The sequence below is a fragment of the Marmota marmota genome, unplaced genomic scaffold (assembly GCF_001458135.2).
Source record: "Marmota marmota marmota unplaced genomic scaffold, marMar, whole genome shotgun sequence".
In the NCBI taxonomy this organism is placed as follows: Eukaryota; Metazoa; Chordata; class Mammalia; order Rodentia; family Sciuridae; genus Marmota; species Marmota marmota.
The window spans coordinates 3,897,000-3,913,066 of NW_026000016.1; the positions used below are offsets into that span (position 1 = coordinate 3,897,000).

The window sequence follows — 16,067 nt, forward strand, 5'->3', positions numbered from 1 at the left end:
GCCCAGAATGGGTCCTGGGAAATCACAAGGAAGTATTTATGGAACACAGACCATGAAAGGGGCAAATGGTAGCAGGACTTCAGAGACCCAGGGCTCAATCTCTTCCTGGAGCCACATGAGGCTCAAGTTCCTTCAAAGCATCTTGCACCAAGAAAGGGTAACTTGAGGCATTGGGCTATGTGTATATGTGCATGTGTTTGGGCAACTGTTCCACTTCAGAATCTGGAAACTCAGAGTGCTTTGAATACAGCAGGAAGAGCCCTGATGACATTGAATGGAACTGAACCAGAGTCAACCAGAGTAACAGTCATGGGAACTTTCCTTCAGTTTTTTTTTATTGGTTGTTCAAAACATTACAAAGCTCTTGACATATCATATTTCATACATTTGATTCAGGTGGGTTTTGAACTCCCAATTTTACCCCAAATACAGATTGCAGAATCACGTCGGTTACACATCTACATTTTTACATAATGCCCTATTAGTAACTGTTGTGTTCTGCTACCTTTCCTATCCTCTAATATCTCCCCACCCCTCCCCTCCCATCTTCTCTCTCTACCCCATCTACTGTAATTCATTTCTCTCCTTGTTTATTTTCCCATTCCCCTCACAACCTCTTATATGTAATTTTGTATAACAATGAGGATCTCCCTCCATTACCATGCAATTTCCCTTTTCTCTCCCTTTCCCTCCCACCTCATGTATCTGTTTAATGTTAATCTTTTCTTCCTGCTCTTCCTCCCTGCTTTGTTCTTAGTTGCTCTCATTATATCAAAGAAGACATTTGGTATTTGTTTTTTAGGGATTGGCTAGATTCACTAAGCATAATCTGCTCTAGTGCCATCCATTTCCCTGCAAATTCCATGATTTTGTCATTTTTTAGTGCTGTATAATACTCCATTGTGTATAAATGCCACATTTTTTTTATCCATTCATCTATTGAAGGGCATCTGGGTTGGTTCCACAGTCTAGCGATTGTGAATTGTGCTGCTATGAACATCGATGTAGCAGTATCCCTGTAGTACGCTCTTTTAAGGTCTTCAGGGAAAAGTCCAAGAAGGGCAATAGCTGGGTCAAATGGTGGTTCCATTCCCAGCTTTCCCAGGAATCTCCATACTGCTTTCCAGATTGGCCGCACCAGTTTGCAGTCCCACCAGCAATGTACAAGAGTACCCTTTTCCCCACATCCTCTCCAGCACTTGTTGTTGTTTGACTTCATAATGGCTGCCAATCTTACTGGAGTGAGATGGTATCTTAGGGTGGTTTTGATTTGCATTTCTCTGACTGCTAGAGATGGTGAGCATTTTTTCATGTACTTGTTGATTGATTGTATGTCCTCCTCTGAGAAGTGTCTGTTCAGGTCTTTGGCCCATTTGTTGATTGGGTTATTTGTTTTCTTATTGTTTAATTTTTTGAGTTCTTTGTATACTCTGGATATTAGGGCTCTATCTGAAGTGTGAGGAGTAAAAATTTGTTCCCATGATGTAGGCTCCCTATTTACCTCTTTTATTGTTTCTCTTGCTGAGAGAAAACTTTTCAGTTTAAGTAAGTCCCATTTGTTGATTTTTGTTATCAACTTTTGTGCTATGGGTGTCCTATTAAGGAATTTGGAGCCCGACCCTACAATATGTAGATCGGAGCCAACTTTTTCTTCTATCAGACGCAGAGTCTCTGATTTGATATCTAGCTCCTTGATCCACTTTGAGTTAACTTTTGTGCATGGCGAGAGGAGGGGATTCAGTTTCATTTTGTTGCATATGGATTTCCAGTTTTCCCAGCACCATTTGTTGAAGATGCTATCCTCCCTCCATTGCATGCTTTTAGCTCCTTTATCAAATATAAGATAGTTGTAGCTTTGTGGATTAGTCTCTGTGTCCTCTATTCTGTACCATTGGTCCACCCTCCTGTTTTGGTACCAGTACCATGCTGTTTTTGTTACTATTGCTCTGTAATATAGTTTTAAGTCTGGTATCGCTATACCGCCTGATTCGCACTTCCTGCTTAGAATTGCTTTTGCTATTCTGGGTCTTTTATTTTTCCATATGAATTTCATGATTGCTTTATCCATTTCTACAAGAAATGCCGTTGGGATTTTGATTGGCATTGCATTAAACCTATAGAGAACTTTTGGTAATATCGCCATTTTGATGATGTTAGTTCTGCCTATCCATGAACAGGGTATATTTTTCCATCTTCTAAGATCTTCTTCTACTTCTCTTTTTAGGGTTTTGTAGTTTTCATTATATAAATCTTTCACCTCTTTTGTTAGGTTGATTCCCAAGTATTTTATTTTTTTTGAGGATATTGTGAATGGAGTGTTTTTCCTCATTTCCGTTTCAGAAGTTTTGTCGCTGATATACAGAAATGCCTTTGATTTATGCGTGTTGATTTTATATCCTGCCACTTTGCTGAATTCATTTATTAGTTCTAGTAGTTTTTTTGTAGACCCTTTTGGGTCTTCTAGGTATAGAATCATGTCATCTGCAAATAGTGATAATTTAAGTTCTTCCTTTCCTATTTTTATGCCTTTAATTTCTTTCGTCTGTCTAATTGCTCTGGCCAGTGTTTCGAGAACTATATTGAATAGAAGTGGTGATAGAGGGCATCCCTGTCTTGTTCCAGATTTTAGGGGGAATGCCTTCAATTTTTCTCCATTGAGAATGATGCTAGCCTGAGGCTTAGCATAGATAGCTTTTACAATGTCGAGGTAAGTTCCTGTTATCCCTAGTTTTTCTAATGTTTTGAACATAAAGGGATGCTGTACTTTGTCGAATGCTTTTTCTGCGTCTATTGAGATGATCATATGGTTCTTATTTTTAAGTCTATTGATGTGGTGAATAACATTTATTGATTTCCGTATATTGAACCATCCTTGCATCCCAGGGATGAATCCTACTTGATCATGGTGCACAATTTTTTTGATGTGCCTTTGTATCCGATTCGCCAGAATTTTATTGAGGATTTTTGCATCTAGGTTCATCAGAGATATTGGTCTGTAGTTTTCTTTCTTTGAGGTGTCTTTGTCTGGTTTCGGAATCAGGGTGATGTTGGCCTCATAGAATGAATTTGGCAGAGCTCCTTCTTTTTCTATTTCCTGAAATAACTTGAAAAGTATTGGTATTAATTCTTCCTTAAAGGTTTTGTAAAACTCCGCTGTATACCCATCCGGTCCTGGGCTTTTCTTGGTTGGAAGTCTTTTGATTGCTTCTTCTATTTCATCTATTGTTATTGGTCTGTTTAAGTTGTGAGTATCCTCCTGACTCAGTCTGGGCAAATCATATGACTTAAGGAATTTATCGATGTCTTCACTATCTTCTATTTTATTGGAATATAGGTTTTCAAAATAATTTCTAATTGTCTTCTGTATTTCTGTAGTGTCTGTTGTGATATTGCCTTTTTCATCCCGTATGTTAGTGATTTGAGTTCTCTCTCTTCTTCTCTTCGTTAGCATGGCTAAGGGTCTGTCGATCTTATTTATTTTTTCAAAGAACCAACTTTTAGTTTTGTTAATTTTTTCAATAGTTTCTTTTGTTTCAATTTCGTTGATTTCCGCTCTGATTTTAATTATTTCTTGCCTTCTGCTACATTTGCTGTTGTTTTGCTCTTCCTTTTCTAGGGCTTTGAGATGAAGTGTGAGCTCATTTATTTGTTGGTTTTTCCTTTTTTTGAGGAATGACCTCCAAGCGATGAATTTCCCTCTTAAAACTGCTTTCATTGTGTCCCATAGATTCCGATATGTTGTGTCTGTATTTTCATTTATCTCTAAGAATTTTTTGATTTCCTCCTTTATGTCTTCTGTAACCCATTGATCATTCAGTAACATATTGTTCATTTTCCATGTGATGTAGGATTTTTCCTTCCTTCTTTTATCATTGATTTCCAGTTTCATTCCATTATGATCAGATAAAATGCATGGTATTATCTCCACCCCTGTATATTTACTGAGGGTTGCCCTATGGCATAATATATGGTCTATTTTTGAGGAGGATCCATGTGCTGCTGAGAAAAAAGTATATCCACTTGATGATGGTTGATATATTCTATATATGTCAGTTAAGTCTAGGTTGTTGATTGTGATATTGAGTTCTATAGTTTCTTTATTCAGCTTTTGTTTGGAGGATCTGTCCAATTGTGAGAGAGGTGTGTTGAAGTCACCCATAATTATTGTGTTGTGGTCTATTTGATTCTTGAACTTGAGGAGAATTTGTTTTATGAACGTCGCAGCACCATTATTTGGTGCATAAATATTGATAATTGTTATGTCTTGTTGGTGAATGGTTCCTTTTAACAGTATATAATGTCCTTCCTTATCCCTTTTGATTAATTTAGTCTTGAAGTCAATTTTATTCGATATGAGGATGGCCACCCCTGCTTGCTTACGAGGACCGTGTGCATGGTATATTTTTTCCCAACCTTTCACCTTCAGCCTGTGTATGTCTTTTCCAATCAGATGTGTCTCCTGGAGGCAGCATATTGTTGGATTTGTTTTTTTAATCCATGTTACCAGCCTATGTCGCTTTATTGGAGAGTTTAAGCCATTAACGTTTAGAGTTACTATTGATATATGGTTTGTACTTCCAGCCATGTTTGATTATTTATCTTCTTTTTTTTTTTTTTTTTTAATTTAGTTTGTTTCTCCATGGTTAGCTTTCCCCCCGCCCTCTGTCTTTATAGAGGCACTTCCCACTGATGGTTTTGGTTATTGTTTTTCATTTCTTCCTCGTGTAGTGTTTTGCTCAAGATGCTTTGCAATGCTGGTTTTCTGGCTGCAAATTCTTTTAACTTTTGTTTATCATGAAAGATTTTTATTTCGTTGTCGTACCTGAAGCTTAATTTTGCTGGATACAAAATTCTTGGTTGGCATCCATTGTCTTTCAGTGTTTGAAATACGTTGTTCCAGGATCTTCTCGCTTTCAGCGTCTGTGATGAAAAATCCGTTGTTAACCTTATTGGTTTACCCCTGAATGTAATCTGCCTCCTTTCTCTTGTAGCTTTTAATATTTTCTCTTTGTTCTGTATATTGGATATCTTCATAACAATGTGTCTTGGCGTTGGTCTACTGTGATTTTGTATGCTCGGTGTCCTGTATGCATCTACAATTTGTATATCCGTTTCCTTTTTTATTTCTGGAAAGTTTTCTATAATTATTTCATTCAGCAGGTTGCTCATTCCCTTGGTTTGAACCTCTATACCTTCCTCTATCCCGATGACTCTTAAGTTTGGTTTTTTTATGTTATCCCATATCTCTTGGATGTTTTTCTCGTGATTTTTTACCAGCCTTTCTGAGTTGGCTAGACTCTTTTCAAGATGATATATTTTGTCTTCATTATCTGATGTTCTGGCTTCTACTTGCTCCACTCTGTTAGTGATACTCTCATTTGAGTTTTTAATTTGGTTTATAGTTTCCTTCATTTCTAGAATTATTGTTTGATTTTTTTATAATCTCTATCTCCTGATAACATGCTTCTTTGCTTCTTTTATCTGTTTATGTAATTCATTTTAAATGTGTTCTTTCATTGTTTGAATTTGCTGTCTCATATCCTGTTTAAGATTCCATTCCATCTGTCTAAGGTATTCCTTGAGTTCTTTATTTGACCATTCTTCTGATGCGTCTAGGTCCCCCTAGTATTTAGGCTGTCCTGCATTGTTTGTACTCCTTTTCTTCCTTGCTTTTTCATGCTGCTCATGTTACTTCTTGTTCTGTTTGACTGCTGAGTTACTGTTTACTCCTATAAATTTATTTGGTTTTGTGTGTCTCTGGGGTCTCTCTTTTGTGATGGGAGACTATGACTAGAAATGATGAGTTTTGTTGCACTTTAATGCGGATTCATTCATTTCCTAAACTGTGTACATATTTTGATGGCATATAGCGGTCTGTGGTTTGGTCTTGGGACTTATATTTAGGTCGAATGATGTGATGGTATTGAGGATGGTATCTCTTGGCAACTTTGGAGGGTTGCTCTACTGATGAGGGATATTAACAGCAGAATGGTCTGGAGTATTTGGGGGTAGCTAGGGAATTGGTAGCACTATATAACGCCTCGGAACATTGAACTATACATATTTAGTAAATTACACATAAACAGCGTCATGATGCTTGGGAGGAAAAGTATTAGAAGGGAAGGGAAGAAGTCACTAAAGAGAATGAGAGTAAACAGGTAGAATTCAAGGAAGGGAGAATAAGGAAATTGAAAAGAAATGAAAAGATAAAAGAAAAATTAGAAAATAAAAAAAGAAAAAAATTAAAAAAACTAATAAAAAAATTTAAGAAAAATTAAAAAAATAAAATAAATAAAAATGAAGAAAAAAAACCCCAAATTAAAAAAAAATGCAGTCTTAGAGTTCGATTAACTTCTCTTCCAGTAGGTGGAGCTGTGCCCACTGGGCCAAGCTTCTCCTCTCAATACGCAAGAACCAATCACTGTGCAGCAGCTCCTCCTCCCCGTCTGGGCGGGTCTCCAATCCTGAGTGCCTAGGGCCTTGTCTTGTGTCTAGTCACTTCCCCACTTTTCCTCCAGCTAGGCCATGCTCACCAGTGATGCTCACCACAATATTGGCTACACGCCAGGTCTGCTGCTCCCAGGAGCCCTATTTTCTTGAATGACTGGGCACACTCTCCCTGTTTGTCATTCCCTCAAATCCTAAGTTTGTGGAGCTTGGGGCTGAGAACCCTCAGCATATTTTGCTTGCCCTCCAGTAGCCATGCCCCCGGTAGCTGGTGCAAGAGACCCAGTTGTCAGCACTGGTGGGAGTGGTAGCCATGGTTCCTGCGCCCCTCCTGATTTCCTCGGTCTGACTATCGCGCTCACGGGAGAGCTGGGAGGGGCCCTTGAGGTTTCCCCGCTGTGTGGAGAGGGAAGGCTAGGGAGTTACACACCTGCTGCCGTCGGTTTCAATGAAGTTATCTCCTCTGCCACATTCTGGTGACGTCAGTTCTCTGCCATGGTGGTATCTCATGCAAATGGTGACAGTTCGTTCCCCTTTGCCAGGTGACCGATGCAATGGGTGGGTCCTGACCAGCTCTCCCAAGCCCCGTCTCAATCCTGTGGCCACTGCCTATGAAGGCTCGGTTGGTATTAACCTCCGCAGGTTCAGAAGGGCTGACCCATTGTTTCAGCGGGATTGTTTAGCTCTGAGTCACAGCGGTTTGTCTGCGAGAAGAAGGTGAACGGGAGCCTGAATTCAGCCAATCCGGGCTCGGTGTGTGTTCTGAGAGGCGCAGACTGTTCACCCCAGATCCACGTTAGCTCAGCATTGCCTAGTGATCCTGAGCAAACAGCATTTAGACGGTTTAAGACTCCCTATGCCCACGCAGCTGAAGAGGTCAGAGACCTGATTTTTCCACACCCGCCGCCATGTTGGATCCCCATTATGTAGACATTCTATCTGTGTTTATTCTAAATCTGGAACCAAAGAATGACTGGGCAAAGCCAATACTGCTTTGGCTGTTTCTACTGAACAAAGTCATACTACGCCATACTTTATAAATTATATTATAGTGATTTATAAATGTTTTCGTCAATAGAATCAGAAGAATAGGACATTTGATTTTTAAGACACTTAAGGAAATTAAGAATCTATATAATATAGTAAAGAAAAAAATTTAAAAAGAAAAATTCAATTTAGAAGGGGCATAGAATTAACTAAGATTTAAAATGTCTCATTTCCTCATTTAAAATTTCTTCTCTTTCAATATTATAATTTCAGATTTCTTTTAAAAAAGGACTGAATTATAATATAGTAATTGTTAAACTATATTTCAGAAAGTCAAGCATCCTTAACATTTCTGTACAGGTCCATTTATCAGTCTTGTGCAAGAATTAGCAATTCATGGTTACTTTTCCTGCAGAGTTGATGTGCACATCAAACGTTGTCCCAATTCCTCAAGAATCATCCACTCTGTTGCTGCCTTTGATTCTCTTTTCTTGTCTGCCTGCTCTGCCTTGGTGTGAAGCCAATTCCTACTTCCTTAGTAATAAATGTAAATGGCAATTTTCCTCCTCCACTATTCAAAGCCAGTGTTGGCCTAGTAAGCAAGTCTGAAATAATCTGAGAAGATAATTTAGTCTTCCTGCTGTTTGCTGCACTCTTACTTCAGCTTCACCTGCCGAATGCATCCATGCCTTTCTTTCTGGGCTTTCTTCAAAATTCTTACAGCCAACACATTTACATATTGAGGAACACATTATTTTTGCCTCATAGCACTCAGTAGTTTTTAAGACATCCTGACATTGGCAATTACATCCCTTGCTATGACATCGATATGCTTCTCCTCCTTTCCTTTCCCTATCTTAGGCTTAAAAATCTTCTGTATTTCTGTCAAGACATGCCTTTATTGCTTTTTGCCTTTCATTTTCATGTTCCAAATTGTTATAACAATTAGTACAACTGCAATTGTTATAAAATTAGCCATTTATAAAACAATCACAGTATAATTTCAAACAGTGATTTTGTACAATTACAGGGCTTTCTGGGCCAACTGGCAGATACTGATGGGATTATGCCATTGAATGGAAGACTTGCCTGGGTGTGGATACCATATGTTCCAGTAAAATTAGAGCTGACTGCTATACACACATATGAAAATTGCTGTGGCTGAGAAATGTACTGAACTGGAAGCACTGCATAACCCACAATCCCTGTTCCTGGAGCTGGTGCCAGGACAGTACCTGGTGGCAGGTTAGGTAGGTTGTACTGGATCTGTGGCAGTGGGCTGGAAGGCATAATAAGCCATTGCTGTGGTTGGCTGCTAGTTACTATTTATGAAGCTGGGTTGATGGAACTGACATATGCACTGAGATTGTATTAACAACCACTGGCTTTGCTTCCTAAAGAGGCTTAATGCTTGTACTGGGATTCTGACTGGGTTAAGATACTGACTGTTGTGGCAGTAACCAATCAGACATAATGAAACTTCCTTCCAGGTACTTGAATCTGCTGGACATTTACCAGCATTTCCAGGGGGATTGGGAGCAGTTTACAGAGGAATACTTGTTGTTTTAAATATTTTTTTTAGTTGTAGTCAGACACAATACCTTTGTTTTTATTTATTTATTTTTATGTGGTGCTGAGGCTAGAACCCAGGGCCCCATATGTGCTAGGTGAGCGCTCTACCTGAGCCACAATCCCAGCTCTGGAATACTTGTCTTAAATTCTGATGTGCTCACTCCTCCAACAGTGATGGTCTGAACAGCTGATTTCATTGCCTTATTTGGTGATTTCAAAGGTGAGATGGCTATTTTATTTGGCATCTGCATTGTAGAATTAAAAGTTGATGCAATAACACCACTTTCAGATATTGTTATGGTCTCTGATGGAGTTCCAGGGGTAGACTGTGAAAGAATCCTACCTGCAATGACTGATGTGATAGGAGTTGTCTGTTCTATAACTGCTTTACTATTAATTGGTTTTGCAAAGATCAACTTTATGATTACTGGACCACAGGTTGGTGTTCCAAGCTTCTTAGCAATCTCATCTGGCACCACCTCTATGATCATTCTCCTGTGATACATGGATTCCTTGGAGAAAGACAGTTTGTTAAAGAAGTAAACCAACTGCCAGTTAACAAAGAATTAAATGAAAGCCACACTGTACACTTTCATTAAAACATTTGCATGGGGGTAAATCAATTATATTTTAACAGGCAATCAGTTTAAACCTTGAAAGTGGAAAGGGAAAGAAACAAATATTTAACTAGAATTTGTTAAACTATAAACCAACATTTATACCTACTCACATAGGCTTTGCAATGGTTACTTGTAGACTTGCTTTCTGTCTAATAACTAGTATTCTCATTAGTTAACATGCTACTTTTCCTTTATTGACCATTTTTCATATTTACATGTATTTTATTTCTTTTTTCTTTAATTTTTTATGGTTATAGATGGACAATATGCCTTTATTTTATTTATCTTTATGTGGTGCTGAGGACTGAACCCAGCACCTCACATGTGCTAGACAAGCACTTTACCACTGAGCTACTGCCCCAGTCCCTTACATGTGTTTTCAAATTGCAGAACTATAAACTCACTGGACCTCCAACAGAGTAGTCTCCTAAGTGCTCTCAGGTACAGGCTGAGTAATTTTAAAATGGAAAATTCAAAAGTACTAAATAAAGACACACTGGTACAGCAATGATGTAAGAGAAATTATAAATAATTAAATAGCATCTCTGTGTACTGGAATATTGAATTTGCTTTCTATTTTAAACTGCATGAGACTGCAAAATCCTTCCTGTTATCACTTTGAGAAATTTACCATAAATTTAATTAAGCAAATGAGGTCACAAATGGAAGTTCAGTAATTTATTAAGACATTGGCCCTATTTTCTGGCTTTACTGTGGCTTTTTTAAAATTAACCAGGTAAAACTCCCTTGTTTCTCAGATGTTGAATGATGAAGCAGATTTAGTAGAGTAATCTTAGCACTCTTCCACACTAACACATGTGGACCTGATTCAAGGAAAGAACTTATAAGTTTTATTTGCAAATTTGATTATTTTTAAAAAAGTTTAAACAAGACAACAAAGGACTATGATCTACCACTTTCTAAATAATTCCTGTTTTAGAACAGGACAGCTGTTAGAATACTAATTAAATGCTGTATGAATTTGCTCAAACACTCAGGAAAACATGTATACTTATAATTCATTGTAACTAATAATTCCTCAAAGTACAGAATATGCTAAAATGGCTCATGCATAAATTTCCAAGTTAACAAATTCAAGTGGATGGATACTAATAATATAGTAGCTCTCTCCCATGTAGGCTACTTATGAGAATTAATAAATACAATCAAATACCACAAGTAATTTCATATGAAGGAAATCAATAGTCAGGAAGAGGATGAACAACTTCTAGAAGAAAAAAAAGCAATGAGGGAGGACCATCTTATTACTAAACACTGGAACATTTCTAAAATGTCAGATCATTAAAATATAGCAGTTGACAATAACAGACATGCTTGTGTGACAGAATACTTAGTGCACAGTAACAGCATGAGAAGGGGAGTGAATTTACTGTATAATTTAAAAGGCATCACAGTAAACATAAAGGGGATTATCAGTCATGAATAATGATGGGATTATTATTAATAATTTTCCCAGTGGCATAACCATTGGGAAAAATCAACTGAAAATACTAATCTCAATAACCCTCAAAACATATTTACCAAGATTTAAGACAAAAACAAAGAAGAGAAAAGGAGAAAACTCCTCAAAGAATATAATCTACAACACCATGCTTTAAGAGAATAATCTTATGGGGCTGGGGATATGGCTTAGCAGTTGAGCGCTCACCTAGCATGTATGAGGCACTGGGTTGGATCCTCAGCACCACATAAAAATAAGTAAATAAAATAAAGGTGTTGTGTCCAACTCAACAAAATTTTTTTTAATAAGAAAATAACCTTATAAAAATGGTTACAGCAGTTTTCCTTACTTCTTAGCTTCTGCTGGATCTCTAGCTCACTTAGTCTTACATTCAAAACATAAATTACAGGTCCTACAAGATTTACTAGGCTTATAAAAAACCAGTTAAGACAATGTTGGGGTGTAAACTAATCAAAAAAGTCAGTAAGAGTATAATTATAGGTTATAGATTAGTAAAAAATTATAGATTATAGATGTAAGATTTTTGACTCCATTTTGCTGATATATATATATATAATATATATATATACATAAACTGTTACAAGAGCTGTTTCTGAGAACTGAAATGAAAGATGTCTTCTTTCAAAAATTGTTTTCCTGTACCCCACAGAATGTACCCAACTCAGGATATGGTGGTGGTCGTGGTGAGCTACATCCTGGGTTTGAGTACATTCATAGGTCTACATGACTTTAAAATAGATTATCACCCCCACTCAGTAAAACTTAGGATATGGTTGTCCAACACTTGTTCAGATCCAAGATGTGATTAAGCTAACTGCTTTCTTTAGCCTCTGTAACTTGCTTGCTTGCATGATGCTGAGAAAAGCCCCTGAGTTGGTTTTTTTTTTTTTTTTTTCATCCTTAAATTCCCAAGACACAGGCCAGGAAATTGTGGTTCTCCGACAGAGCATCTGTCTCTATGGGTGGGAGACAGTCCCTGGCCAGGTAAATAAAGCTCTCTTTTGTTTGAATTAGGACTTAACATCTTTTCTGAGGCAGCTCCCCAAAACAATAAGAGAAGAAGTGTCTTTTTAAATCCAAACTGCTTGGCTGGCTATCTTATCTGTTTTCAGCTGGCTTTCTTGACTAGTTCCTCTCTAATGTTACAGGAAAGAAAGACAAAAATAGATACCAAATGTATAAGCTTTCTTTTTTAAATTTTTTTTTGTTTTGAGAATTTCACAGGTTTCCACATTGTTTATATCTGAACTGACTTATATCTGAGCTAAAAGTACACTCTGACCTGATGAAGAAGTTAGTATGGTGGCTATTTAAGTTTTTTTTAATATTCTGTGTTAGTTAATGTATTTTTCTGATCAGTCTTATTTTATCTAACTCTAAAGGTTTTTACATTCTGTCTTTGTCCAAAGGCCAATTTCTCCAGGGTTAACCCTCAAATATATTCAAAAAATTTCTTTTAATAAATGCTTAGGAGAATATAAACATGGTGATGATGGGAATAAATCTGATAGCCATCAGGGACAAATAGCCAGCTATCTAAAACCTTTGGTTTAAGTGTCCATCATGGCTATTAGATTTTATACCTGGCATTTCCAATTATACAGGCCTATTGTCTATATATTATGTACTTGGTATCAAACTGGCATTTAAACAAATTAGCACTCATGAATTAAAATTTAAACAAGTAAATGGAGCCAAATAATTCAATTCAAATCAATTAATTACATAAAAATATAGATGTCTTTAAAATTCTAACTCTCAAATTTTTCTAGATGGCCAGACAATAAAATATTTATTTCTAAAAAATGTCTAAAATGTAATATAACATCCCTTGCTTCGAAAATTTTTCAACAGAGAAGAGATAATTAATATTGCTAATCACATTTTTCTGATAGTCTTATTTTATGATTAAAATAAGTAAATTAAATTTAAAATAATTGGGATAAATCATCATCAATATAGTTTCTTAAATAAATTAGAAATTACAACTGACACCCAACTACTTTCTCCTTGATACTGCCTCAAATCTCTCCACAGCAAGCTGAATTAACTGCCATTATCCTGGCTCTGGGATTAATATCTACTACTTTAAACATTGTTACAGATTTTTAATATACTGCTAAACCTGTCCCTTATATTTCTGTAGCTGTGTTATCCCCTCCTTTGGATTCCAATTTACTCTCTTTTTTTTTAACCCTTCAAACTCTTTCACTGCATCATATGTCCCACATCTTTCTTGCTCATATACATAGCCACACCAAGATTCCTGGACATCTGACAGAGAATAACACCCACACAGATACACTGTGAGATCCCTTTATCCTTTATTTTCATATGCTGTAAAATCTCATGGATTTTTCATCAAAATGCACAATCACTAAAGAAGATTTTTCCATTTCTTCCCAACAAGCTCATGCTATTATCATTAACTGTTCTCACTGTACACCCTTCTGGGCCCTTATGTGGGAATCTGAAAATCCATGAAGCCTACATTCTAATGCACTTTGGCAAATGCATGTTACCCATTTCCCTCCTTTTCATCCTTACTTCTTTCTTCATATTTCCACTGATACTCATTCTGGGTTTACCTGGGCTACCACCTATTGATCTAAAAACGTATCTGCTTACATTTCTCCTTTATTACTCTGCTTTGACACTATGGGCAAGGCTACATATTTAAAGACAGATAAGTCCCTGAATATATAACCTGTGCTTTTGCACAATTTTGTACTCATTGGAATATAATTTAACCCATGGAATTCCCCATTCTACCACACGTCTTCATTGAATGAGCACACCATACCCTCAAGACATGCCTCTTAATACAAAAATAAAAAGGGGACCTATCCCAAAACAGAATACAACTCTTAATTTTTTGAAAATGGGCATAAAATAAAGGATATAAGGGACAATGGGGACTCAGTGAACTTAAAATGTGGTTTCCAATTTTGAAAAGTTTTCTGAGAACTAGAATTTTTTTATATTTGAAATCTCCTGTTTACTTAGTTGTGTTTTCTTTTTTACTCTTAATATGCTCTAGTTATTCTTCTTTTATAGAAAAACTGATTTTTATTATTATCATCAATGCCAAATAAGACTTGAAATCAATTAAAATCTTTCATTAAGCATAAAGTTATTTTCACATTTGCTACAATTATAATAAGTACATTTAATTGTATCAAGGCACAAGCTCTGTTTAGATTTTAAAATATCCCTGACTGCAAGATTATGTATATAATATTCCCACTGTTGCTTATGTAATAGTAAATTAATGGAATTAAGTAACTATCTAGAATAAAATAAAATGGAAATAATTTACTCATAAGATTCATATTTAAACCATCTTTATTTACAAAATACTCTTCTAAGAATTGTAATTCTGTTAAGCTTCAATTGGAGCAAAAATATAATCATTTGAGTAAAAGCAGAGATATATTACTTTTGAAGGCAGATCAAAACTATTGTCAGGTTTCTTATTGTGCTTCTGGATGTTCAGTAGCAGGCTCATTTGAGGGTGGAATCAACCCTGAAGGGAACTCACTTCTACTTTCAGAATGCAGGGGAGAAAGAAGGGGGAAATTCAGCTCTTGGGGGAAGATAATGAGGAAAAAACCACGGTCCCATTGTGAATGGAGGGCGTGGTGGGCCTGGTGGAAAATATTCTCGAGATGCTCCATACATATTTCTTGGGGGAGGTGGAGGAATAAAAGGTCCTCTTCTCATGAACTGACACTTGGATCCACTGGAAACAATGGACCTCTGATTGCAGAAGGATCTTTTTCTACAAGTTTAAATTCAAACTCATTTTCAGTTAAGTTTTGTCTGTCATGAGCATTTTGTTTCCTTAAATCATTGAGGTATCTTTCAGCACTCTGAGCTGCCAACTCATTACCATGTGCTTTCTTCTCACAGTACATAATCGGCCCCTGATAAGAATGAATGGTTCTCTCCAATTCTTCTTCAAGGTCTTTGACTTGCTTTCTATAGGTCTCCAGCTGTTCAGTTGCATGGCTGATGTTTTTCTCCATTTTGTAAAGTTTCTCTTCTCACTCTACTGGGTAATTTTCCTCTCCTATTAATTTCCTTTGGAGTTTCATTACATTTTCTTGATGTAGTTCAATCATGACTTTGAGTTTCTGCTGAAGATTCTGATTCTCACCTTTAAATTGTGTATTTTTTGACTGCAAAGATGCTTGTACTGTCTTAAGATTTTAAATATGTTCTATAAGGTCTTCCTTTGTTTCAATTAATTCAGAAAATAAAGTAAAAATTTGATCTCTTTCTCCTTGTACAACACTCTTCATTTCCAATTCCAAGTTACCATCATCTGTTAAGACTTCTTCAAACACAGAAGCCCAATCTTTCATCTGCAGCAAATGTTCAGTCAGAGACTTAATGTGGTTTTCTTTATCTCTTAGAACTTGTTCTGCATGTACTTTGGAGTCTTCAAGTGTTTTCTGTTTATTAAGGCCCTTCACTTTTTCTTTCAATACTTCAGCTTCATATAAAAGCTGTTTCTGACTTTCCTGAAGTTGGGAATTTTCATTCAAAGTCACTTTTATTGCTACTGTAACTTCTTCTTCATTCATTTGAAATATTCTCAAGGCTGTTTTAGCTTCAGGTATTTGTGATTTGACGGATTTTGATTCATCTTCTAGGGACTTAATCCTTTTTGATATATCCACCATCAATTCATCCTGTTGAGAATGTTTAGTTTTCTCTTCTTTTCACTCTTTTTCTAGAAGGAGTATCTCATCCTCAAGTTTAGATATGGACCTATCCAGGTTTTCATATATTGCTTCCAAATTTTCTGCTTCTATTGAATCCTTCACCAAAATGGCATTCTTTAAAGATGACTCTAAGCCTTCATAGTCTTTTTGAACAAGGCTAACTTTTTCAAGTAGTTCACATTTTTCTTCAATTAGTCCAGAAAGTTTTAGAGCAAGCTTTTCTTCTCT

General features: G+C 36.5%; 1 pseudogene; it reads right to left on the minus strand.

The window, feature by feature from the left end:
* Window positions 1-7,091: 7,091 nt before the first annotated feature.
* LOC107140231 lies at window positions 7,092-15,797 on the minus strand (annotated as a pseudogene).
* Window positions 15,798-16,067: the final 270 nt, after the last annotated feature.